This window comes from Rhinolophus ferrumequinum, chromosome 8, assembly GCF_004115265.2.
Source record: "Rhinolophus ferrumequinum isolate MPI-CBG mRhiFer1 chromosome 8, mRhiFer1_v1.p, whole genome shotgun sequence".
Taxonomy (NCBI): Eukaryota; Metazoa; Chordata; class Mammalia; order Chiroptera; family Rhinolophidae; genus Rhinolophus; species Rhinolophus ferrumequinum.
Window position 1 is genome coordinate 57,383,413 of NC_046291.1, and position 24,441 is coordinate 57,407,853.

At 37.0% G+C, this 24,441-nt stretch overlaps 1 protein-coding gene across 1 annotated transcript in view; it reads left to right on the top strand.

Annotated features, from left to right (window-relative positions):
• Positions 1-1,673: 1,673 nt before the first annotated feature.
• The window catches only part of GALNT3 (polypeptide N-acetylgalactosaminyltransferase 3), a 91,121-nt gene continuing 68,353 nt past the window's right edge, over positions 1,674-24,441 (top strand). Inside the window, exon 1 of the mRNA XM_033112927.1 lies at positions 1,674-1,959. The gene's annotated coding sequence lies outside the window, so the exon portion shown is untranslated. The remainder of the gene's footprint in view (positions 1,960-24,441) is intronic.

Genomic DNA, 24,441 nt, shown 5'->3' on the forward strand with positions numbered 1-24,441 from the left:
GATTTTTTAGCCATATACTTTTTTATTCACTGGGATAGAAAGATAGTCAGGAAGCACTTCAAGACTTCTGTGGCTACTAAAGCTAATTGTTTCAGGTGCTAGTGAACGTAGTGACAGCCAAGCTGTGGCCTGACCTCTTCCTTTCGACTTCCTACCAGTCAAACATCTGAACAAAAGGCAGGGATAATTTACTTAGACCTGAGGCTGCCATTAATATTACTGTCAACATATGGCTTTGATCTATGGTTTCTTAGCTTTGGTTAGAATTACTGAACAAATAAGCCAAAGTGAAACTTCATTCTGTCCCATGGCTTGTCTAGACCCTTAACCCCAGACAAACGTCTTCTGCTGGTGATCACAAACAACCAACTGGTGGACAGGCATAAATTTGTCATTGCTGCAAGAAAAAATATATATATCAAAGTGCAAGCCCCACCAAATACGGGTTAGTGAATGAATGCCCTTGGTGATTCTAGTGGATACATACACCATGTTCTAGAACCTGGCATAGAAAGAAAAGTATAACTTCTTTGTCTTCATTCAAAGGTCAGTGATTCTCAAAAAGGTTGGGCATTTACAGTTACTGGGAAGATTTGTGATTCTCAAAAGGGAAAGGACTTTACAACACTTGAGGGTCGCATCAGAATCTCCTGAGGAAAGTGTTAAACTCTGCAGTTCCTTCTCAGCTTCCTGTGGAGAGAGCTTTTAGCATTTAACATAGTCTCCTACAAAAGGTTTCCTGATTAATGTAGGGTATCACTGTTGGTGATGGGAGAATAAAATTTATATGAGGTATATTGAGACCTAAGAGGACAAGAAGCACTGTTATCAGATGATACTATTGACACACGTACCCCAGAGACAAAACAGTGGCAAGCCATTGCACAACTAACTGAAATACACAGTGGCATTTTTGCCACATGAAAAATACAATTGCCCCTTGTTCAGGAGCCAATATTTCAACAACACGTATTGAATGGTATTTAAAGAGTACATTATTTGTAGAAGCAATCTTTTCTCAGGAGTCCTGGAGATTTTTAACTTTATGTAGTAGCTGAAGGAAAAAGAAGGTGCTTTATTATATGTCAATAGAGCCCTCTACACATTGGGAAATAAACATTGTTGACACTCCTTTTGCTTCTCGGCTTGATACTATTCATAGTTCTCTCACATCCTCCTCCCCCTTCTTCCCCTTCTGCTCCTTGTCCTTCTCTTTTCTTTTCTTTTCTTTTCTTTTAATAACTCCGCCGTCCTTACTAATGCAAACCTCACATTGATTCTGATGAAAGAAGCAACAGAATTTCTGGACACTGTGTACTCTTCAATAATGCACCTCTACAATGAGTCAGTCTCTTTCTAAATTTGCAGATCATCTACCAAAGTGTACATCCTAAAGTGGATTTTGTAAATGCCTTTTCTTCTGTGAGCTTATTCAATTTCCTCTGGAATTTTTCCTTTGTGATTTTAATGTCTTCTGGGGTAGGGTGGTGATATATTTATTTACTTTTAAAATTTTTTCTCTGGTTGTCTTTTAGATCCAACAGTCACTTCTCTTTCCTTGTGATAATCATCCATTATGACCTGAAAGCACTTTGCGTTGTTGTTTTGTTTTAGTTTTTTTTTTTTGCTGTAGTCCTACTTGATTATACAGTATCTTCATTGTTGTTCGGTGCATAAGTCTTTGAGGTTTCAGTTGCAGCGTCCACGTCATGGCGAGCCTCAGTCATGGCCACTGATGGAACCTGGGGCTTTTCAGCTGGTCTTTGGAATAACCTCATTGCTTACTTTATTGCAATGCTGTCGGACAGCTGTTCATCTAGGTGATCTCATGGAGGTTACCCTTCAGAATCACTCCCTTGGAATGCCAAAGATTTATTTTCCTCTCATTCATTAAGGAGAAAAAAGGAAAGAAAATATAAAATGAACTAATTGAAGACTCTGCATGACAGTTACCTTTTTGTGAGTATACTAGCCTCCATCTGCTCCCAGTTTGAACCAAGATAGTGTATAACTGAATGCAAACTCACGTTTCACATGTGTTTATTTTTAAAAGCAACTTCTCTTATACATCAAGGAGGAGAAAATAGCAATATTTTCAGAAGCCTGGGAAGAATTTGGAGTCCTAGAGTATCAAAGGGAAGTTGCAGACAAATTAATCTTGCAAGTATGAAATTGAGATGAATTACAAAATGAATTACGATAACATGGATTAATTGTTGACCTTTAAGGAGGAAAATGTAACGATGATGTTCTTCTTGAATTTAACGAGCTATAGATGTTTTAATTTTTGCCATATTATACTTTAAAATTGGCTTTCTACTGGGGACTCTTAAATCTTAAAATTACATTAAATTTTAATTGCCAGTGTATTTCTCCTAATTTGTATGTACATGTATTATCAGGGGAAAAAATGTAGATATACATACATTTCTTTTTGCATTTGCTATATTGAAAAGTTTTTATAGTATCACAGAATGTATCAAGTATGGTTTATTTTATTTCTGCCCCAAATGGTGAACTGCTTAGATTATATTTGAGTTTTCTTCATTGAAAATTGTCACCTATCACTTGTTGGTGAGCCTAGCCTGAATGTTACTGCTTAGAGATATGCTTAAATGCTTTGTCACTTTTTAAGGACTGGGGTTCTTTCCTTGGGGACTATCCATTACATGAAATGTGTACTATATCTGTGGTTTCAGGGTGTAATGAAATGTTAGGTTTACACTGAAATATTGTCTCACTGTGACATCAGGGTTGACTGTAGATTATTATTTAATAATATTAGAGAAATTAAGATAGGAATTAGAAGACAATCTTCTAGCGATTTTCATTCCTTTCAGGAAAATAACCTGTGCACACTTGAAAAAGAAAAAAGGATCTCCCATTAATACTGATGTAAGACATTGTTGGATTAGCGTGTGGTTGTGATTGCCGGATCCAGGCATACTCGAGTTTATGCTTTTCAGACCTTTCAGTGTTGCTCTCCTAGTGTGCTCTCTAACCGTGCGTGCGTACTGAGAGTTACTCCCGTAGGCATTCAGTTGTCCTCAGGCTGTCCTCTGATGGTCATGTGATTGAACTGGCAGTGCATGACTAGTGCGGAGACCACCCACCCAGTCCTTCCTAAACTCTAACAACTGCACTTCTGCAAAGAGGGATGGCGGCTGGTGCTTAAAGGAGCCTCTAGGTTGGGACAATGCAGACCCATTCAGATATCACTGAGCTTCTGTAACCGGCCTGGGTAGACAGATACATTTCTCACAGTGACCAACTGGGACCAAGTAATTCTTACTAGTTTTCTTTTATTCTTAAATATGAGATAGAAATATCTATGAGTTAAGACTATTTTGAGGATTAAAGGAATGGAAACAGTGCACTACTATTTATAGAGTACCTGCTAAGAATAGGGCACTCTTATTTGGTGTTTTTGAAAGGCTTATATGGTTGCAAGTCAAAGTTTAGGTATTGTTGGCCATACTGATAGTTCAACTTCAGAGGACTTCCAGTCCAAAGTTGGTCACTGTTATTTTGTTACAATTCAGCTGGCTGCTAAGTGTGTAGACATAGCCTCATTCATGAGGCTTACTCTACCAGTATATATCTGGAGAGTAGCATTCTAAAAGAAAAAAAACTGGGAAGTTTTATTCATTTCCCTTCAGATTAAGTAACATTTGTTCCTTCCGATGCTAAACTTTGCTGTTGACATAACTAGAACAAAATATGATTCAAATTTTATTAGCCTATGAAAATTTTGGAGTAAGTAAAACAGAGAAAAGAAAAAAAAACACATTTTGAACTCAATAGTAAAATACAACAGTTGCACAATGAAATAGGTACTACTAAAATTCTATCTGTTATTTTGGTTGACCACCTCATAGAATGAAATGGAACAATGAATTCCAAATGGGACACATCTACCTATTAGTAGACAGAAAAATCCTAATAAAAGCATGACAATTTGATTTAAAATAATTTTGAACAGAATGAATTCCCTATTTTGGATGCCACTAAGCTTTTAGATTTTCTCTTGCATATTTGAGTTGGGTACACACACCCAGAAGTAAGGAGAATATCACTTCTGTTATGTGGTTGTCATAAAGCCCATGGACCCCACGTTATCCCTCAGGAGATCACATGTCTGTGGTAGGCATGGGGAGGGGTCAAGGAAGGCTAGAACAGGTTAAGGAGAAAAATCAGGGCAGAAAGAAGTCACAAAAGACTGGGGAGAAAGATACCGATAAAAAGCAGATTGAGTTTGCAAATGTGTTGAAGTTCAGGACTATCGACAGTCCCCAGAGGATGAATAAATGAAGTACTTCATTATTCACCATATTTTTTTCTTTTTCCTCCATCTATCTGCTATCAAAATGAGCAAAACTCATTTTCAGCTAAGTATTAACATTTATTGTGGGACATACTTCCTCATATTTGTAGCTAAGGGTGATAATTATATTTAAGGCAGGGACATGTACCCTATATTTTCTATTTTGTTTGTTTGGTTTGACTTTATTTATTTATTCACTCATTTATAATTTCTAACTTCCTAAGTGAGTTCTAAAATACTAGACTGAAAATATGTTCTGAACCTGATGTCTAAGGAATGTCGTAGTTGTGTGATTGCTTGGGAAGGAATATATCAGCTATGCCTAGTAATTTCTTCCTTGTGAAATCACGTTGACCAGGATTTAAAAAAAAGAAAAAACTCCATTGGTGTGCCCTGCCTGTTGAGTGGGGTATCCACACGGACCAGAGAGTGCAGGTCCATAGCCCTTGTTGGAGAGCATATGAGTGGGAGGTGCCATGAAATCCAGGCGAAAAGGCTCTTTTGGCTGTTTACACAGAGTAATGATCTACCACAAGATTGCTCTGCTCAAATGGAATGATTTCGTCAAACAGATTATTTTCCATTAAGACAAGACTGATGCACAAGTACTAACACCTTGCCTAAAAACATTCATCATCATGTTTTCTCCAAGTACAATTCTAAGGAATTACCCATTTTATTTTTAGAAAAAAATTTTCTCTATTTCCCTCCGCCCTTGAGAGGGCATTACCCTGATGCGGCTCCTCTTCCAAATAAAAAGTTGAGCGCCCATATTTTCTAATTCAGATAGCCCAGGTCATCGTAGCTCTTTAAACCAATGATAATGGAGCTTTATTGCATAGCATTTTTAGTCGTCTTTTGAGAGACCTGAGACATAAGTTAATCATACCTTTCAGTTCATAATGAACAATCATCAGTCTGGTCAAGGTCCCTCTTTTGATTTCCTTCATAAGTTTTTTATTTTTAGTTTTTAATTTGTTTCTAATCACCCCCACAACCCTCATTCCATTTTTTCCCTCCCCTCCAGGCAACCCATTTTAATGCGTTTAATATATGTTGTTGAATATGTAAATATCTTTGAAAAATACATAAACTTGTTTTGTATATGTTTTGATGTATATAAGTGGTATCGTATAGATCTTATTTTGTGCCGTACATTTTATTCACTTAACTGTATATTTAAGATGGTGCTATACGTACTACTTCATTGCTTCTAGCATGAATGAATGAACAGTATGGAATACTGTTATTCCATAGTATGCACCAGACACATTTTGCTTATCTATTCCCCTAATAAAGATCTAAGTGGACACCAGCTGCCAGCTTCTACAAACTAAGTAGCAGAGTCTAGTGCTAGGCTTTGGGTGTAAACATGCAAAATTTCTTCAAATATTGCAAACTAATCTCATCAGTTCTAAATGGCCATTAACCTCATACAAAGGTTCCGAAGTCTTAACAGCACTTCACATTTTTGGAAATTCTAATTTTTACCAACCCGATGAGTATAAAGGGATACCTCATTTTGATTTGCATTTCATTTTACTATATAACTATTAACCATTTCGACTTCTTTTCTGTGAATTGCCTTTTTACATCTTTTCCCAATAGCATGTTTACTGTTTTTGTAGTATAAAACAATTGGAGTAAATCAGAATGTAGCATCCTTGGGCTTAAAACATGGCATGATAGTTGGAAATCAGATTATTTGGGGGAATTTCCAGATAATGAGAACTGTTAAATATGGGTTTGAATCACAGATTCACAACTTACTTGCTGGTTGACTTTGACAGGTACTTTCTCTCCATGTGTCTCTATATGTGCATGGGTGTGTGTATGTAAAATGGGAGAAAATAATATTTGTGGCTTCTTGTGAAAGGCTTATTATTTAATATAATTTTATTTTAGTTTGCAGTACAATATATGGACAATTGTAGGTGCTCCATAAAAATCGGTTTCTTCCCATTCTGTCTGACAATAAATAGAAGCTCATAATATTCATGTCGTCATCATCACTGTCATATGTTTGGGAGGGTTTAGGAGAAGCCTTGCTTGAAGATGAGTATAGATAAGAACTTTTCTATACTCATAAGAAAAAAGTTCTTATGAGTATAAGTTATTATGAGTATACTTTTTTCTTATCAGTATAGAAAAGTTCTTAAAAACTTTTCTAGTCTTATGTGTTCATGGAATTCACCCCTATAGATTTGCCTAAATTTCTTACATTCTTTCCCAGGTGAGATAAAGATTTGATATTTGCTATTTGATATATATTTGATGTTTGATATATAAAAAACAAATTGTTATAATTTCTTTGGGTGTTTGCTATACTGATTTTAAAATCACCAAATTAAGCCTAAAATAAAATCAAGAAACTTTAACTCTGTGGCTATAACTCCCTTCCTTCCTTTCTTCCTTCCTTCGTTCCTTCTTTCCTTCCTTCCTTCCTTCATTCCTGTGGGGGCTAGTTATTTTTATAGCCTCTTTATAACCTAACACCTTATATAAGTTATCTCTTGCTGTACAATGAATTACCACAAGCTTGGTGGCTTAAAACAGCACACGTCTATTTTCCCACTGTTTCTGTGAGTATGGAGTATGGAGTCTGGGCATGACTTAGTTGGGTCCGTTGCTTAGGGTATCTCACAAGGCTACAAGCAAGGTGTCAATTGAGCTTTGTTCTCGTTTGGGGGATGAACTGGGGAAGAATCTGCTTTTGCGTTCATTCAGGTGGTTGGGACAATCACTTTCTTGTAGTTGTGGGACTGAGGGCCCTGGTTGGATGTCAGTGGGGGCAGTGGTGGTGGGGGGGTTGCTATCAGCTCCTAGCGGCCACCTGCAGTTCCTTGCCACATGGGCTTTCCCTGGGCTTATTTCATCAAGCCAGCATGGAGAGTCTCTACAGTAGTCTTCCAGCAAGACACAATCTTATACAAAGGTAACATCACAAGAGTGACACTTCATTACCTTTGCCATACTCATTGGTGAGAAGCAGGTGCTGGCAACAGGTGGCGGGGAGGGCATGGATTACACAAAGGTGTGAATCCTAGGGGACAGAAATCATGTGGGACCACCATAGAGTATGTCAGCCACACACCTCAAACACCCCCACAATTTACACAGCTTTGTGTAAATAGACACAAAAAGCAAAGATAGAATGCTGTTGTTATGCTTTGTCATATTTATACACTTAGAAATCTTAAAACTTTGTAAATTAGGGAACTAATTCATTATTTTCATTTATTTCTACCTCTAACTCTTATTCTTTAACACATTTTTCATTCCATTTTTTCATCCCTATTTCTACATGAGCCCCTCTCTCTGTTTCTGTTTGTCTTCTTTTCTCATGTAAATGTATATTTACCCCATTTTATAGGTCTGAACAATATTTTAAGTACGGGGGATGCAATGGTGCAAAGAAATACCCAGTAAGTCATCATCTTCGTAGAGCTTATAGATTATAGGGAACCAAAATTATAAATAAAAACTAGAATATAATGTCATAAATGTCATCAGAGATAATGCCCAGTGTGATGGACAAGCACATGGAAGGGATACCCAACCCATTCTGGAGAGGAAAGGAAAGACTTATCAGAGAAAGTGACTACAGCATTTCAGTTATAAATCTAGAATGGTAGTAAAATATTAGAATGTGGAAATCTATACTGAGAACCAGATATTTTTTTATGATGTAAACATGAAGCACAATTGCCTTTATTTTCACCTGTCTGCTTGAAATTATAGCTTAAACCTCAATCAATAACTACATAATAGAGAAAGTTTTAATGCTGCCTTAGTAAAAATGGGTCTATGAACAAACTCATCAAAGATTGTATTCTAATGTTGTTGAATAAAAGTTATCATTAGCTACCTAAACTTGGGCAAAACTATTTCTCTATGGCTCAGTTGTTTCATCTGCAAAATGAGTTGGAATTGATCATTTCTGAGGTATTTAAGTGGCTCTAAGTTCCCTGAGTCTATGAGTTTCTAGGATTGAGGCTGTAAATAGGAACAATGGTGCTGACAGACCCGTCAGCCAAGATCCAAACCTAGGTCTGTCACCCAGAGGAGGCAAGATCTTTGTGTGAATTATCAAAAGGCTCCCCCTCCTGGCGGACACATTATAGAAAGATGTCCCTTCTCCAAGGCACAGTGCTTTTCAAGAACAGTGAAGGAGGGAGGGATTCCAGGGCCTCCGATGCCCTTGTACAGAGCAAAAAGGTATATGGTGGTACTGAGCCCAGTGTTCTTTCTGATCCAGTTATGACCAAGTAAGGCTCTAGCTTCACAAGAAATCAGAAATGTTCAGGAAGAGGATTAGCAGTGATTTGACCACCGTTACTTGCTGCTGACCTCAGATACATGTAAATTCCTGAACACTCCATATAAGAAATGAGGTGCTCTTGGATTACTTTTATTATTTACCTGGGCACCAAACATTTTTGAAGGTAGAATTATGTGTTTGTGTGTGTGTGTGTGTGTGTGTGTGTGTGTGTATTTCATTTTTCCCCTTACCCAGTCCTTTCCAGGCTGCTATAATTACACTTAAGACATTTGAGAAACAACAAAATCATCAGATTTACAAGGTGAAGGCCATTTGTCATCAAGGTAGGTTTGCCATTTGGCCCCTCTGAGTGAGAGGTCCTGTCACAGCCCTTCCTCTGCTCCAGAGCCATCAGTCAGCATCAGTCAGTGCGCAGTCTTGATTCCTCTGGCACCCATTGGCTCCTCCAGGGACTTACGACCCACACTGCACCCTGTGATTCATCTCCCTAGGGCAGACTGCCTCGCTGGTTACCTGGTAGCTATTCAGGAGTCATTAGGTCCATTTCAATTCACACTTATCTCAAAGGCTGCTGAGCCCCACCTAGCAGGCTTCTGTCCTTCCAACAAGTGTTCATCAAAATGCCCTAGAAGCTAAATGCCTTCTTCACACTTCATGAGCTGGCAGAGGGATAGACTGTATTTTTTGTTCATTTTGGGTACTAAGCTCGGTAGTCACAGGATCCTGAAGAGAACCTACCTGAGTCTGACAGTTCTCCCATAACATGACACCCACCTCCACCATCCAATAGAGCCTAAGTAGGGTCTTTAAAATGAAAATATAAGATTAGGAATACTATGTATTTTGAGTACTGTTTCATATATATGTATATCATATGTATGCATATGATACATTTATACATGTATATGACAAGAAACCACTTTATTTGACAATAGTAATTTACTGAGACTGAGCTCAAAGAGATGGTCAACTTTACTATTATTATTATTAATATCATAATAGCTAATGTTTCTACTTACTAGTAATTCACTATGTGCCAGACTTTTTGCTAAACACTTTCTTGAACTATCTAGTGAAATTCTTACAACACTAAGAAGTTGCTACCTACTACCGTGTTTCCCCGAAAATAAGACTTAGCCGGACCATCAGCTCTAATGCGTATTTTGGAGCAAAAATTAATATAAGACCCGGTCTTATTTTACTATAATATAAGACCGGACCTTTGATATATGATATGATATGATATGATTTGGTACTGGGTCTTATATTAATTTTTGCTCCAAAAGATGCATTAGAGCTGATGGTCCAGCCAGGTCTTATTTTTGGGGAAATATGGTATTATTATATTTTAGTTTCCTTTGTTTCACAAATAATTTTATGAGAATTAATTAGTTAAATGTTTAAATGACGTCCTAGAAGGTGTTTAAAAAAGAGGTAGATGGATATGTGTTGACATGGAAGATGTTCAAGAGATATTTTAAACTGGAAAACAGAACAAAACAAAACAAAACCAACAGCTGTTACAAGAATTTCTTGTCTGTAATTTTGAACTTCCTGAAAAAAATGATCCCACCTTTTTTGTAAAAAGAAAATCTATATCTATATCATTGTACAAAACAGTAGTTATTTACTCACAGGGAATTGCTAATTAAATTAATTTAGTTAATTATAAAGAAGGAATGGAAGAGAAAAAGAAAGGGATGGACTCTCTTCTATTTTACTTAAGTCTTTATAATTGTAATTTATTTTAACTACAAACTACTTTGGATTTGTAATAGAGAACTTTTTAAGTAAAATGAAACAATAGATGTCATACTCTAAATAGGTTTTGCTCAAATGAGTATTTCATCTAAGTTTTAAAGCATCAATATAATGACAAGCCTATGGACATTCACAATTGACTAAATCTAAGTAAACCTAACAAAAGCAGTCTGCATCTATTTTTTTAATTGGCCTAAATAGATTAATTCAAGTAGCATTTGCTGGAAGTTAGGTAATTTTTTGCAATAATTTAATAATGACAATAATAATTGTGACCAACATTTATTCAGTGAATTTTTTAGATTGATAGATTTAAAAGCATATTCACTTGTATGTTTTCATTTGACCCATAGAGTGACTCTTGTATGAAGCTATTTTATTCTAACAATGATAGCAGTCATACATTGAGTGCTACTGCCATGCTTCTGTACCAGGAACTGTACAAACTGCTTGACATATGCTGTCCCACTTAATCCTCAAAACAGCCCTAGGGATTAGGTGTGCATTAGGTTCAGCAATAAGTTACAGGAAATAAATAAGAACAATAGCTCAAACAAAATAGAACTGCTTTTCTTTCTTCTCTAAAAGCCTAGGTAAATGATCTAGGGCATTTGTGGTGATTTCATGATCATACGGGATCCAGGTCCCTGCTCTTGCTCTGCTATCCTCTCATTATTTAAGATGACTGCTCCAACTCCACCCATCGTGTCTGAATTCCAGCCAGCAGGAAGGGAAAAAAGGGGAATTAAAAAGAGCATCTTCTTTAATCGCTTCTCGGCCTTTTGGCTAAGATCAAGTGTAAAAAGAGCATCTTCTTCCTTCTTCTTTTAAGAAAACTTTTTGGAAGTTGCAGACACTACTTCTATTTTTACTCTTTTGGCCAGAAATTAATCACATAAATACTTAGCTGCAAGGGAGGCTGGAAACATAGACTTTATCTTGGGCATCCTGGTATCTAGTCATTTTTGGAGTGTCATTAATGACAAAGAAGGGAAGAATGGATATTGGGATAAATGTAACAGTCTCAGGCATAGTATGTTATCATTCTCATTCTACAAGTGAGGAAACTGAAGTGCAGAAAAGTTAATAAATATGTCCAATGTTACACAGCTAGTAAGAAATAGAGTCAAGTTTGACTCTGATGACAATACTCTTTCCACCATGGTACACTGTCTCTTGTATTCAGTTCATCTATTTCTCAAGATAGAATTCAACTAATCAGTTTTAAAAAAACCACATATTTAACCAAAAGACCAACTAGCAAAGTTTTGCTTTTGCCTTATTATCTGTTTGCTGCATTAGTTACTCTGCTTACCAGTAATAAACAGACACTCTATGTTTACCTTTAGTCAATCCATAGTTTAAAAGTAAGAGTTCCTAGAATGAATGATAATGTTTCCATCTAATAGTTGTAAAAATGGCATTCTGTAAAGAATAATAAGGAAATCTTTGGGTAAAGAGAAATGGCTTCCTCATACCTATCAAGAAGACGGGTTTGCATCTTAATATTAGAAACTGTGACATATATAAGATTGCATTAAATCCGATAAAGGGATGGAATGACACTAGTTTACTGATGATTGCAATAAAAGGTAATGCAGTTACCTAATCAAATGTTATATGTCTATGTGACTTAGGCTGTTACAGAAATATAGATTTGTGCCCAGCTAAAACTACAGTGTCTATTGAGCACTTGAAATGTGGCTAGAACAAATTAAGAAGTCCTTTAATTATAAAATACACACAGAATTTTGAAGGCGTAGTACAAATATAAGAATGCAAAATAACTCATTGATAATTTTATATTGACTACGTGATATTTTAAGTATTTGGATTAAATGCAATATATCATTAATTTAATTTCACCTGTTTTTCCTTTTTAAAACACGGTTACTGTAAAATTTCCCTGCCTACATTTGAAGCTTATGTTATAATTCTTTTAGACAGTGATGGTTTATACAAACAGAAGCAAAGAAGACAAGGACAGATGATCTCTATCATTGTCCCAGAGGAAAAAAATGTCTTGCTCTGTGGTGTGTTGAATTTCCTAGTGACTAGAGAGGGGCACTGTTTCTGGATGGCAGTATTTCAGCAGGATTTCTAAAGATAGTTAAAATCCTCTGGAAAACTACACCCTAATTATCAGATACCCTTTTAAAGGACTCCAACCTCAGTGAGTAGAAAAAGAGAGAGTAAGAGACGGAGACGGAGATGGACATGGACATGGACATGGAGATGGAGAGGAAAGGAAGGAGAGAGAGGAGAGAGAGAGAGAGAAAAAGAGAGAGAGAGAGAGAGAGAGAGAGAGAGAGAGAGAGAGAGAGAGAGAGAGAACTGATAACTAATTTGGCTTCCTAGATCTTCCAATAAGGGAAGGAGTGTCTGGAATAGGAAATAAATGCATTTCTGGTTATTGGAAAAATATGCTTCAGTGGAAGTAAATACATTGATGTTGGATCAATATGATGCTTTTAACTGCAAATAATAAAAGAACTGGTTCGAGCAATAAGGAAATATTGTTTTAACAGTAAGGCCAGAGATAAGGCAGGTTCTAGGGTGATCAGGTTTCTGTTCCATTTCTCTTCAGGTTTTTCAGGCTCTGCCTTCCTAGGTGTGTTGGCTTTACCTTCAAATTCTATTTAATAACAATAAATTAGTGACTTTGTTTCTTCTTATTATTCTGTTCAATTCTTACCGTATTGTTCATCACATAAATATGTGATGATCACATAAATCTTTTCACATGGTTTTTGCTGACATTCATTTATTTATTCATTTATTGAGCACCTACAGTGCGCCAGGCACAACACGGCTCGTAATCTTCTGGAGCTTTCTGTCTCTCTCCTATGAGACAAAATAGACAAATGCACACACGTATCATAGCCTCAAGTTTGTCAAAATGGTAGGGTTTTGTTTTGTTTTGTTTTAATATAAATAAATCTACCCATGACCTAAACTCCTCTAAAAGTGTACATCTTTGATAGCCAGCCTGGTTAGTTCCAGTCTCCTGATAAGAAACTTGTATCAACAGATTTTTCTGTTCTTTAGTGATTTAGTTCCCTCAATAACTACTGCATGTAAAACTATATAGTGATCCTTCCAAATAGCTTTATCAAACAAGCAGAGTAAGGCTTTAATTCTCCGTGAACTTCAGTTTTTCTTTCTGTTCAGCAAAAACACTAAGGGAGCTCTCTGGGTTGTGACTGTAGGAAGACGGCAAGGCTAGGCCTGGATGCCACCCAATTTTACTGCCGTGGCACCATTTCTCAAAACACATCACATAGCCCGGGAGTGGTGGGGGGATCCAGAGAGAAACAAATCGTTCCCTAATTTGAACTGGTGAAGCATTTTGTCTGACTCTCTCACATGAAACTTTAGATCCCTTGCAAATTGAATTTGACAGACCTTGGTTTCAAGGGGCCTGACCTAGCAAATTTGAAGGTGTTATCTCACATGCCATGAGCAGGTTCTTTGCAGAAATTATCTCTAATTCTTTGTAAAGTAGGTTTTGTTCTCTTCTACTGCCCATTTGAAAACCTGATAAAACTGAAGCCCAGAGAGTGAATAGCTCCTTAACCTTTCAGTGCAAGCTCTTTACTACAAGCATTTGGGAACCAAATGATTTGGGAACCACAGTGATTCACGGATGGCCCTGATCCCTTCTTCTAAATGATCCTCAAGGACTCAGAATTTCCTGGTCATTGCACAAGAAACCTTTTATACCTTCATCAGAAAATTCAGTTGAGATGAGGGACAGGGACTTCTAAAAACATTAGGAGGAAACCAAGGCCAAGTCTCATCTTCATTTTAATCTAATTTCTCAGTGTCAGGCATTGGATTGTCAGAGTTAAGTTCTCATTTCTGCTTTAATGTTCAACAAGAAGACATGGAAGTGTTAAGTCAGTCAGTAAATATTTGTTGAAAGAATCAGTGAATGAATGAGCCCATAATTTCTCATCCTGGAGATTGCTGTGAAGTTTCATCTTCAAAGGTTGGTTTAATTTCAGGCCAATCTAAAAAGAATAACCAGCTGGTGTGATATAAGGGTGCTCAAGAGCTTTCACATATTTTCCTTCTAAAGCCCTTTTTAAGTTTCATTACCATTCCTCCATAGCAGATAATTTTTTCCCAAGACTAGGAGAAAACAAAATTTATTCAGCTCTTCTTGATTTTCCCACTGCCTTGACCAGCCAATAAGAAAGAAAACAGGAAGTAGTGAGGATGACTCACTCTTAGTTGTCTCTCTTCAGATTGGAAAGAAGGTGTTTCTTTTGATTTAGAGCAGCTCCTTGGGCTCTATGCAGGTGCGGGAGCCATAGAGGCATTCTTCTTGGCGTGCTAAGGGGAATTGACCCTTGAAGCTGCTGAGTCTCCGGTGGCATATTTGAAGGCTTCAACCTGCAAGTTGAATGATGTTGTGTTATGGGAAGTGACTCAGCTTAAGACTCTTCATCAATCATGAGGGTTCCTGCCTTCTGGTATGCCATGAAACAACCCGCTCCAATTCCCAGCACTCTAGGCCCTTTGCTGGGACAGATCCATCTTACCCAGTGATACGGATAACTGTCCCCACTGATGTTTAATGTTTTTAGTGGTGAATTTATAACACACACACAATGTTCACAGTGGTGAATTTATGACACACACGTACATATATGTGATAGATACATAAAGACTAATATTAACAACTTTGTGTTTTATCACTTAACAAAAATCCATAATCATTAACGATTTTTCCACAATACTCTTGATCCAGAAATAGAGTCATTATAAATAAAGTGAGGGACCTATGGCAAGAGATGATTTCCTTTCCTCCAAATTATTGCACATCCTGCCATCCTATCCCTGGATCCTTTCCCTGCTCTTAAAAGGAGAAAAAAACAAAAGCTATCTCCTAAGGATACTTGTCAGTGATTAAAATTCCACCTTCAGAAGCACATATTCCTTTGATATAATGTGTTATCTCCTAATGATACATAGATTACCCTAGAGAGAAGTTGCAGGTTTGACCTTATCATCTTCGCCTTTATTTATTTATTTATTTGTTTATTTATTTATTTTAAAGATTTTATTGGGGAAAAGGAACAGGGCTTTATTGGGGAACAGTGTGTACTTCCAGGACTTTTTTCCAAGTCAAGTTGTTATCCCTTCAATCTTAGTTGTGGAGGGCGCAGTTCAGCTCCAGGTCCAGTTGCTGTTACTAGTTGCAGGGAGCACAGCCCACCATCTCTTGTGGGAGTCGAACCGGCAGCAACCTTGTGTTTGAGAGCCCTGCTCCAACCTACTGAGCCATCCAGGAGCTCAGCAGCAGCTCAGCTCAAGGTGCCGTGTTCAATCTTAGTTGCAGGGGGTGCTGCCCACCATCCCTTGTGGGACTAGAGGAATTGAACTGGCAACCTTGTGGTTGAGAGCCCACTGGCCCATGTGGGGATCCAACCGGCAACCTTCGGAGTTAGGAGCACGAAGCTCCAACCACCTGAGCCACCAGACCGGCCCTCATCTTCGCCTTTATATAGATAGGGAAGAATGAAAAGACCATGAAGAAGCTAAATAAATCCTTACAGTCGTATTGGTGGTAGATAAGGTGGAAATAGGCAATTTGGACTATCAAGGAAAAACCTTTGCCTACTGAACATTGTGGGCAGGTTTGGCACCAGGACTTTATTTTTTTGTTTGTTTTTTTTTTTTTTAAAGATTTTATTGGGGAATGGGAACAGGACTTTATTGGGGAACAGTGTGTACTTCCAGAACTTTTTTCCAAGTCAAGTTGTTGTCCTTTCAATCTTAGTTGTGGAGGGTGCCATTCAGCTTCAAGTTGTTGTCCTTTCAGTCTTAGTTGTGGAGGGCGCAGCTCAGCTCCAGGTCCAGTTGCCGTTGCTAGTTGCAGGGGGCACAGCCCACCATCCCTTGCAGGAGTTGAACCAGCAACCTTGTGGTTGAGAGAATGCACTCCAACCAACTGAGCCATCCAGGAGCTCAGTGGCAGCTCAGCTCAAGGTGCCGTGTTCAATCTTAGTTGCAGGGGGCGGAGCCCACCATCACTTGTGGGACTCGAGGAATTGAACCAGCAACCTCGTGGTTGAGAGCTCACTGGCCCATATGGGAACCGAACCGGCAGCCTTCCGAGTTAGGAACACGGAGCTCCAACCACCTGAGACACCAGGCCGGCCCAGGACTTTATTTTTTGACTCTTACAGATAGCTAGTAAGAAATATAGAAGTATTATATAATCATAAATAGCACTTGGAATAACACCTGGTACTATCAAACTGTTGAATTTTTTACTGATTTGAGTTATAGGAATTAAAGTCTATTTAAACATCTGTTATCAGAATGCATTTCATAGAAAGGTTTTGGAATCAGAAACATTAAGGTTCATATACCAACTTTGTCACTTAGCTCTATAAACCTCAACTCTCAGAGCCTTATTTTCAGTTAAAGTGGATTTAAGTGTACGTATTTTACAATTGTGCATATTAAGATAATGTATGCTAATTATTTTTCACGGATGCAGATTCATTTAAATAATAAAGCTAGTGATAATGACTGTGGTGACAATACTTATTTTCTATTTAACAAATACTAGTCAAGATTTCATCCTTTTCAGTTACTCTATTTGTATTAAACAAGAAAAAAAAAACTAGATCCCTCAGTAAAGACATTTATGATGTTATGTTAATAAAATTTTTGAACTTTAATTTCTTTTGACTTGATTTGATAAGTCTAAATCTATACATCTTCACAAGGCCCAAACTGTATGTAATATTACTGATGACATTCATACATGCTTTGAGCTCTTTTCAACATAAGCAAGTCATAGGTGATATATTGTCTTATTTATTTTCTCAGAAAATTTGTGAGCCCATTCATTGAATTGCACCCTGGGTTCTTTTTGACATTGACCATTTTCATAGAATCAACTAAGAGGGATTCCTTGCCCTGGATCTGTATACACAACCACCTACTTGTTTGTCTCTATCTAAATGTTCCTCCTCACCCCAATCTTACTTCCTCTGAGCCTTTAGAGTTCAGTTTAGGTATCACCCTTTCTGGGAACCCTCCCTTTCACATCTGGTTTAAGAGCTCCGCTTCTAGGTGCTTTTACCACATTACATCAGATACTTTGTGTAACATGACTATTTGTTGTCTTATGCAACTCATGCATATTTATTTAGTTTGTGATGAATAGTTAATGTCACTTGGTCCTGCCATTCCTTTCTATCTACATTCACACACATATGCTCTACTTTTCCTATCTATATTGAACATGTTTCATAGGTTACTATTTACTTAATCTATGCTTAATACATCTTAGTTTCACCTATCCCACTTGTTTTCTTGTCTTTTATAGTCTAATTGACAAGATGGCAAACACACATTATAGATTATTTCTTCATTTAATACCGCCAATTTGAAATATTATTTCTTTCTCCTTGAAAGAGACCTGTAATCTTATATACTTGACAGTTTTCTCTTTGAACCTGGTTCAGGTACTAAAGACTTTTGATTTAGAGGATAAACAATCTATTCCTTTTACTCTCAAGGTGGTTTACGGAAGTTAAGTTAAATGGCACCTTGGTCAAACAAGTTACCCTCTCTGGGCTTCAGTTTCCTCTGTAATAAAATTAGGATATTATACCAGATACTGTGAATGCTGCCCTTTAAGCCTCATGGGAACATGAAAGCATGTTCAGATATTAATGGTTTACAGATCATACAGAAAGAACATCTCTCAAGTCTAAGAGTAGAGCAATCTCAGTCAGCACTCAAAAAACACCGTATAACAAAGAAATGCTTGCTGCCATGGAGTGTTCCCAAACTGTCAGTGCAGTATGCCTGGCCATGCCCTTTCATAGCCACTTAGCAACTAGTTCACCTGCTGTGTAGGGCAACCAACATTCTGGTTTGCCAGGGATGCTCCTGGTGAACATCCCACAACCTGGAGAACACCTCGGGTTGGTGGCTTATCCTATTCCTTAGCCTCTTTAAGCATCAGTTTCTTCATATGTAAAAGGCAGATATAGACACATTCATCATAACGTTGTTACAAGGCCTAAAGGAGGTGATGTAAGTAGAATGGTTACCAACAGTGCCTTCACTGTGAAGGTGATTATCACCATGTTTCTAGACCACCAATTCAGTTTTTGGTTTTATAACCTCTGGATGAGTTTATGATAACTTTAATTTTAATTTTGCTTTCTCTTATTTTTCATGGGAACAAATGTAAACTCTCAGAGAATGCAAGTGGCTCCTCCTAAAATGGCTGGTGTTGCTGTTTGTGTGTCTGTATTTAATAACACACACACACACAGCGCATTGAGGGGTCCTCAGCACAATGATTTTGATCGCTCTATTTCAGTGCTTCTCAAACTGTCGTCCCTGAACCAGCAGCAGCATCACCTGGGATCTTGTTTGAAATGTAAATTCTCAGGCTCCACTCCAGACTTACTGAATCAAAAGCTGTGGGAATGGGGCCCAGACAGCTGTGGCTCATCCAGCCCTCTAAGTGATTGTAACACAAGTTTGAGTTTGAAACCACTCCTCTGTTCCACAGTTTCCAACTGCCTCGACCACAACCCTGCTTGAGGCCACTTCACAAGGAGTTGCTCTATTAATACAGTGGCTGAATTATTTTTGAGGCAGGTAAGATTTGGAAAAGTATCCATCTTTTCTTCTTTCAATATAAATCACGTACGGCATAGATATTTATCCTCTGCGTGTTCTTACACATAGCATTTAACTGTTAAGGGTTAAGATTCAACCTGTGAATGATGATGACAATGATTTCAGTAAATATATTCCAGGCCACTTACACTAGCTCCCCATAGTTTACTGTAATTGAATAATATTAGAATAGGTAAAATTTCCACTGCTAACCTAATATGAGATTCAGCTTAGAGTTTTGAAGCATTTCAAATGAATGCAGAGTAAAATTTTCGAAAAGTGTGGCTGAATTTGACAGTTACATTTTGAACGGCTGATTTCATGGTTTACAGCTGTTTCGATTTGGATGCTTAGTTACCTTTTCCCCTGTGAGATCTCCCTGACTACTCTCTGCTTTTACCCCTCCTTGTAGCAATAACTATTTTAGGGGAAGTCTAATCTCATTCTCTATGGTGGAAATCAAATGAGCAGTGAAATGTAAGCAGTGTCTATTGACTTGAAATAAATATGTTTAATCACAACATCTCTGTCGAGATGTTCAAAGTCCAAAATCCCTCTTCACAGTGTAATAGCTGCTCTACCGTTTAAACAAATATACTCTTAGCAATTATGTTGCACATCATTTAATGCTGAAAAAGTAAAGACTTAATTTTTGTGGGCTTCTCTTTTCAAATGATTGTGCCTGAGATGGTTTCTCTGGCACTCTCATCTCGCTTTTTCCCCCCCTTAATTTGAAGCACTCTTTTGAGTTTGCAGAGGAATCTCTTTCCTGAAATCCTGTTTCTGCTATATGAATGAACATAGATGAATTTACCGTGTTTCCCTGAAAATAAGACATACCTTGAAAATAAACCCCAGTTAAGATCATCAACCAGATAGATGCATTCAGTACATTATGACGATGTTCCAGAAGAAGATGACATGACTGTATTTGAATAAATGTAGATTGTTGTGAAAAAGTAAGAAAAAATAAAACATCCCCTGAAAATACGCCCTAATGCATCTTTTGGAGCAAAAATTAATGTAAGACCCAGTCTTATTTTGGGGGAAGCACAGTAGGTGAGTGAGAGAACTGATGAAAGAGAAAAACAGAGTTACTAATCCAGGTAAAAATTAAACTGTGTTTGTTCTAGATGGTTTATCATTATGCCTTATCTTAATACTTAGAAAACAAGTGATTACTATGCCTTAGATGAGGCATCTCCTCTTATAATCCTCCAGCTGTGATTCTATGACTTATTTTGTAATGAAAAGAGAAACATTTTTAATGTCTATAGAGACTCACACAAGGATGTTGTCTAGTAGACTCTAAAGGAATAGAGATTGGGAGGCTGTTTCGGGAGTACTAGTAATTGAAACTTTCAAGTCACAAGATCCGATGCTAGGTAAGGCTTTTGCTCATTCTGGAGCCTGTTTTCCTCCTCTATATTATTTATCAATTTTTATATAATTTAGTGGCATAAAACAACAATAATCATTTATTATTATGACTTCTCATGGTTTTGGAGGTAGACTGGACTCAGTGAGGTGGCTGTCACTTGGGATGTCTCATGCGGTGGTTGCAAGTGGTGGTTCCAATCTCTGGCATTCCTTAAGCACGACTGTCTATCATGTGATCTCTGCAGCATGATGGCCTCAGGGAATTAGGTATTCAACATGGCAGCTCAGCAGCGCAAAGGCACACAAAGAGCATACAATCAGCTCTGTAGTTCCTCATGCTTAAATATGAACACACAGCCAACAATCACCAAGCAGTGGAGAAATAGCTAACACAAAAGAGGAAGGCTAAAACAAAACAAAATAGAAAAAAAAAGAACCCAGAGGAAACGGATGTAATAACATATTATATAGGCTTACTATTTTCCAGAATTCATGTTCTAAGTGCTTGGCACATATTAATCTCATGTGTACCTCCCAACAATTCTACACATGGGTATTCTTATTATTTCTATTTTACTGAGAAAACTGATAAACAGAGGTCAAATAACTTGCCAAGGTCATTTGTCTTAGTCAGTAGCAATACTGGCATTTGAACTGACTGCAGAAACTAAAGTCCTAACTATTATATTGTACATTAGAAGCCATTCATGGAGCTATGGGAAGTCTCTGTGTGTAATATCTTCAAAGACAAAATAGATTTTGCACTGATAAAACAAGAAAAAAAATGCTATTTAAAAGGAATAGTCAGGAAAAATAGAGTTGTTAAAATTACCCAAAAAATATAACAGTACAAAAAAAACCAGAGGGATTGAACCACAAAGTTTAAAGAAATCATTCAGAAACTAGAATAAAAAGCAAAGAGATAGAAAATAGGACAGAGAAGACAAGAAAAGCAGAGGCTTCATATCCAATTAATGAGTTCCAAGGAAGAGATAAAATTAGAGGTGACAACATTATAAAAAAAAATAGAATTAAAATATTTGGAGCTGAAGAACACATTTTCAAATTAAAGGGAACCATCAAGGATCTAGGAGAAAGAATGAAGAAAGACCCACATCAAGGTTCATCATCAGAAATCCAGAAATTGAAAAAAAAAGATCTTAAAAATTTTCCAGAGAGAAAATCATCTCTCATGACAAGGATTTAAAATCGAGAGCAGAACTTTTCAATAGCAACATGGGCCATGTTCCAGTTGGCGCACTGCCTTCAACATTCTGAGGGAAATGATTTCCAACCTTGAATTCTGTACTGTGCCAAACCACAATCAAACCCAAGGATACACTAAAGATATTTTCTGACTTGCAATAGCTCAATATGTTTGCATCTCAAGTCCCCACTCTTTATTTTTTTTTGAGGATGCTTTATTATTACTATTTACAAAATTTCTTTTCCAATTACATTTGCCATATAATATTATATTAGTTTCAGGTGTACAACGTAGTGATTAGACATTCACATACCTTACAAAGCGATCACCTCAATAAATCTAATACCCATCTGACATCATACATAGTTATTACAATATTTTTGACTATATTCTTTATGCTGTACTTTACTTCCCGTGACTACATTTTGGCAATCTGTACTCTTTAATCCCTTTCATTTTTTTTTTTTTTATCCACTCACCTCAAAACCCCCTCCCCAAACCCCTTTCTTAATACACCACTAAACCATTTGCTTCCTCACAATGAGGGAATAAGTAAAAAAGAGGAAAGCATGGCATCTAACTACAAGGATTAGATTTCCAAGGAGAAAGGATGGGAATACTCAGAAGAAGAGCAGAGGAAATGTCCAGGGTTGCAGCAGTGTAGCATGAATGGAATGTACAAGGACAGACAACCCAGGGAGACTGTCTCCATGAAAAAGTAGCACTAATCGTTCACATAAAGTGTCTGATTTTACTAAGAATTTAACAACAGTGTCAGAAAATTTGAGGGTGCGTGAATCATAGATACATAGGAGATTAAGAAGACAAAACAGCATATGGCTATTTTAAACAGAAAAAAGAAAATACAAGGAAAGAAATGTAAGTTATAAAGCATGGTGTGGTTCAGCAGTGAGTGATATGCACAGTTAATATATATACATATATGCTATATTTAAGTATGCTATAAATATAGTGTGAAGATGGGTAGAGATATGCATATTTGTGTGTGTGTGGTGGGAGTTATGTATCAGACCTCTTAATTTTCATTTTTCGTACAGGGAAATCAATCAATAATGATATCTCATATTGAAAAGTCAATAGAGTGAATAGGTAGTCGAGAAATTTGGAGCTACATATTATAAACAATTCCAGAGTTGAAAGCCTTGCTTTTGAGGTGGGGCAATGGTACAGCAGCTAGCTATTTTTATTAAAAGCATTAAAGTGCTATTTTACTTTTTAAAAGTATGCATATATGTATTCCTGTGATAAAATAAAAAATTAAGTAAAATTAAAGCTCCGCTGAAATAATATTTGTCAGTATCTCTACCAGTATTGATCACTGTGAAGAAAAACCGAGAACTATGCCTCACTTGGTGCAATTGTGAGTTTACCTGAAAACCTCCTGTTACATCATGTTTCCCCGAAACTAAGACCTAGCCGGACAATCAGCTCTAATGCATCTTTTGGAGCAAAACTTACCCGGTCTTATTTTACTATAATATAAGACCGGGTCATACAATGTAACGTAATGTAATGTAACGTAATGTAATGTAACGTAATATAATATAATATAATACAAGCTCTTATATTTTCGGGGAAACAGGGTAAGAAGCCTAAATTCCCTTTAGATAATAGATTTCTTTCCACTGAGGCATTAAAGGCCACTTTTAAATTGCTCTTGTTATCTGACACACTGAACTGCCATCAGTCATTAATTTTCAAAGGAGTTCCTCAGATAAATGAGCCATTTAGGAGTGCCCTGAGGAAACAAAGTCAAAGACTAAAGCTGTCAGTGAACATGTGGAGACTGAGGTAAATAATGATCTTTGGGGCCCTACCTGAATGTCCTGTCTTGAAGGGACAGAGCTGGACTGGAAGAAGAGAGGATTGTAGGGGCGAAGATGTGTCAATTGATGATGTCAGGTACCTGAGGAAGGGGGAGGAAATAGAGAAATCATCTCCAGAAGGATACATTTTTCTATTTAAATGAAGCTTGTTTTGCAAAACTAATAACTTCTGTGGTTTTAGCCATTTAATAAACACACCTGGATTTCAGTATTTGTAGAAGTGTAAGAAGTATCTTAATTCACTTTGGAAAAATTTCAAAATGATAACTACTATTTTCTAAATATATTTTTTCAATGTGTTTTTCTCCTGGAGGGCATTTGTTAACTAGATCTAACCCAGTAGGTTCTGGTCCAAACTAAAGATGTATGAGGGAAACGACAATGAATTTTTTAAGTGTAGTGGGAAAAGAAGGGTTTCTTTTCACAGCCCATTCAAAAATTGGGAATCTATATGTGAAAATAGATGTAGGCAAGATTCCTTGCTATCTTTGTCTTCTTACCAAAACAGTAACATTCAAGCTAAAACTTTTGGGTAACTTGTTGACTCACACATGTTCTCTCAGCAACATGGTTGAATTGGTGTCTGACTTCCTGTAACACGTACCTTTTTCATTATTGTTAATACTGTTTTTTTAAATCTCCTAGCTGTACTCATTTTTCTACCTTCTGACTTTTTTTTTTTTTTTTTAGAAATACATCTATTATCATCTTCATCTCTTAGTCCTTCATCCCTCCTCACCACTTCCTTTCACCCAAAGGCTCTTTCCAAATAACTTTCCTGTGAAGTAGAAACTACCTTTTAAAGATTTTAAAACCATGCTCTGGGTTTTAACATTTTGGAGGGTGAGTTGAGAATTTAAAATATGCAAACATTTTAAATATCCGTAGTCAGTAAGTTTTAGGAATATAACCTAAAGAAAGAATCAAACAAATGCACATGGATATTTGCATTATTTAAAATTTAATTGAAATTGCT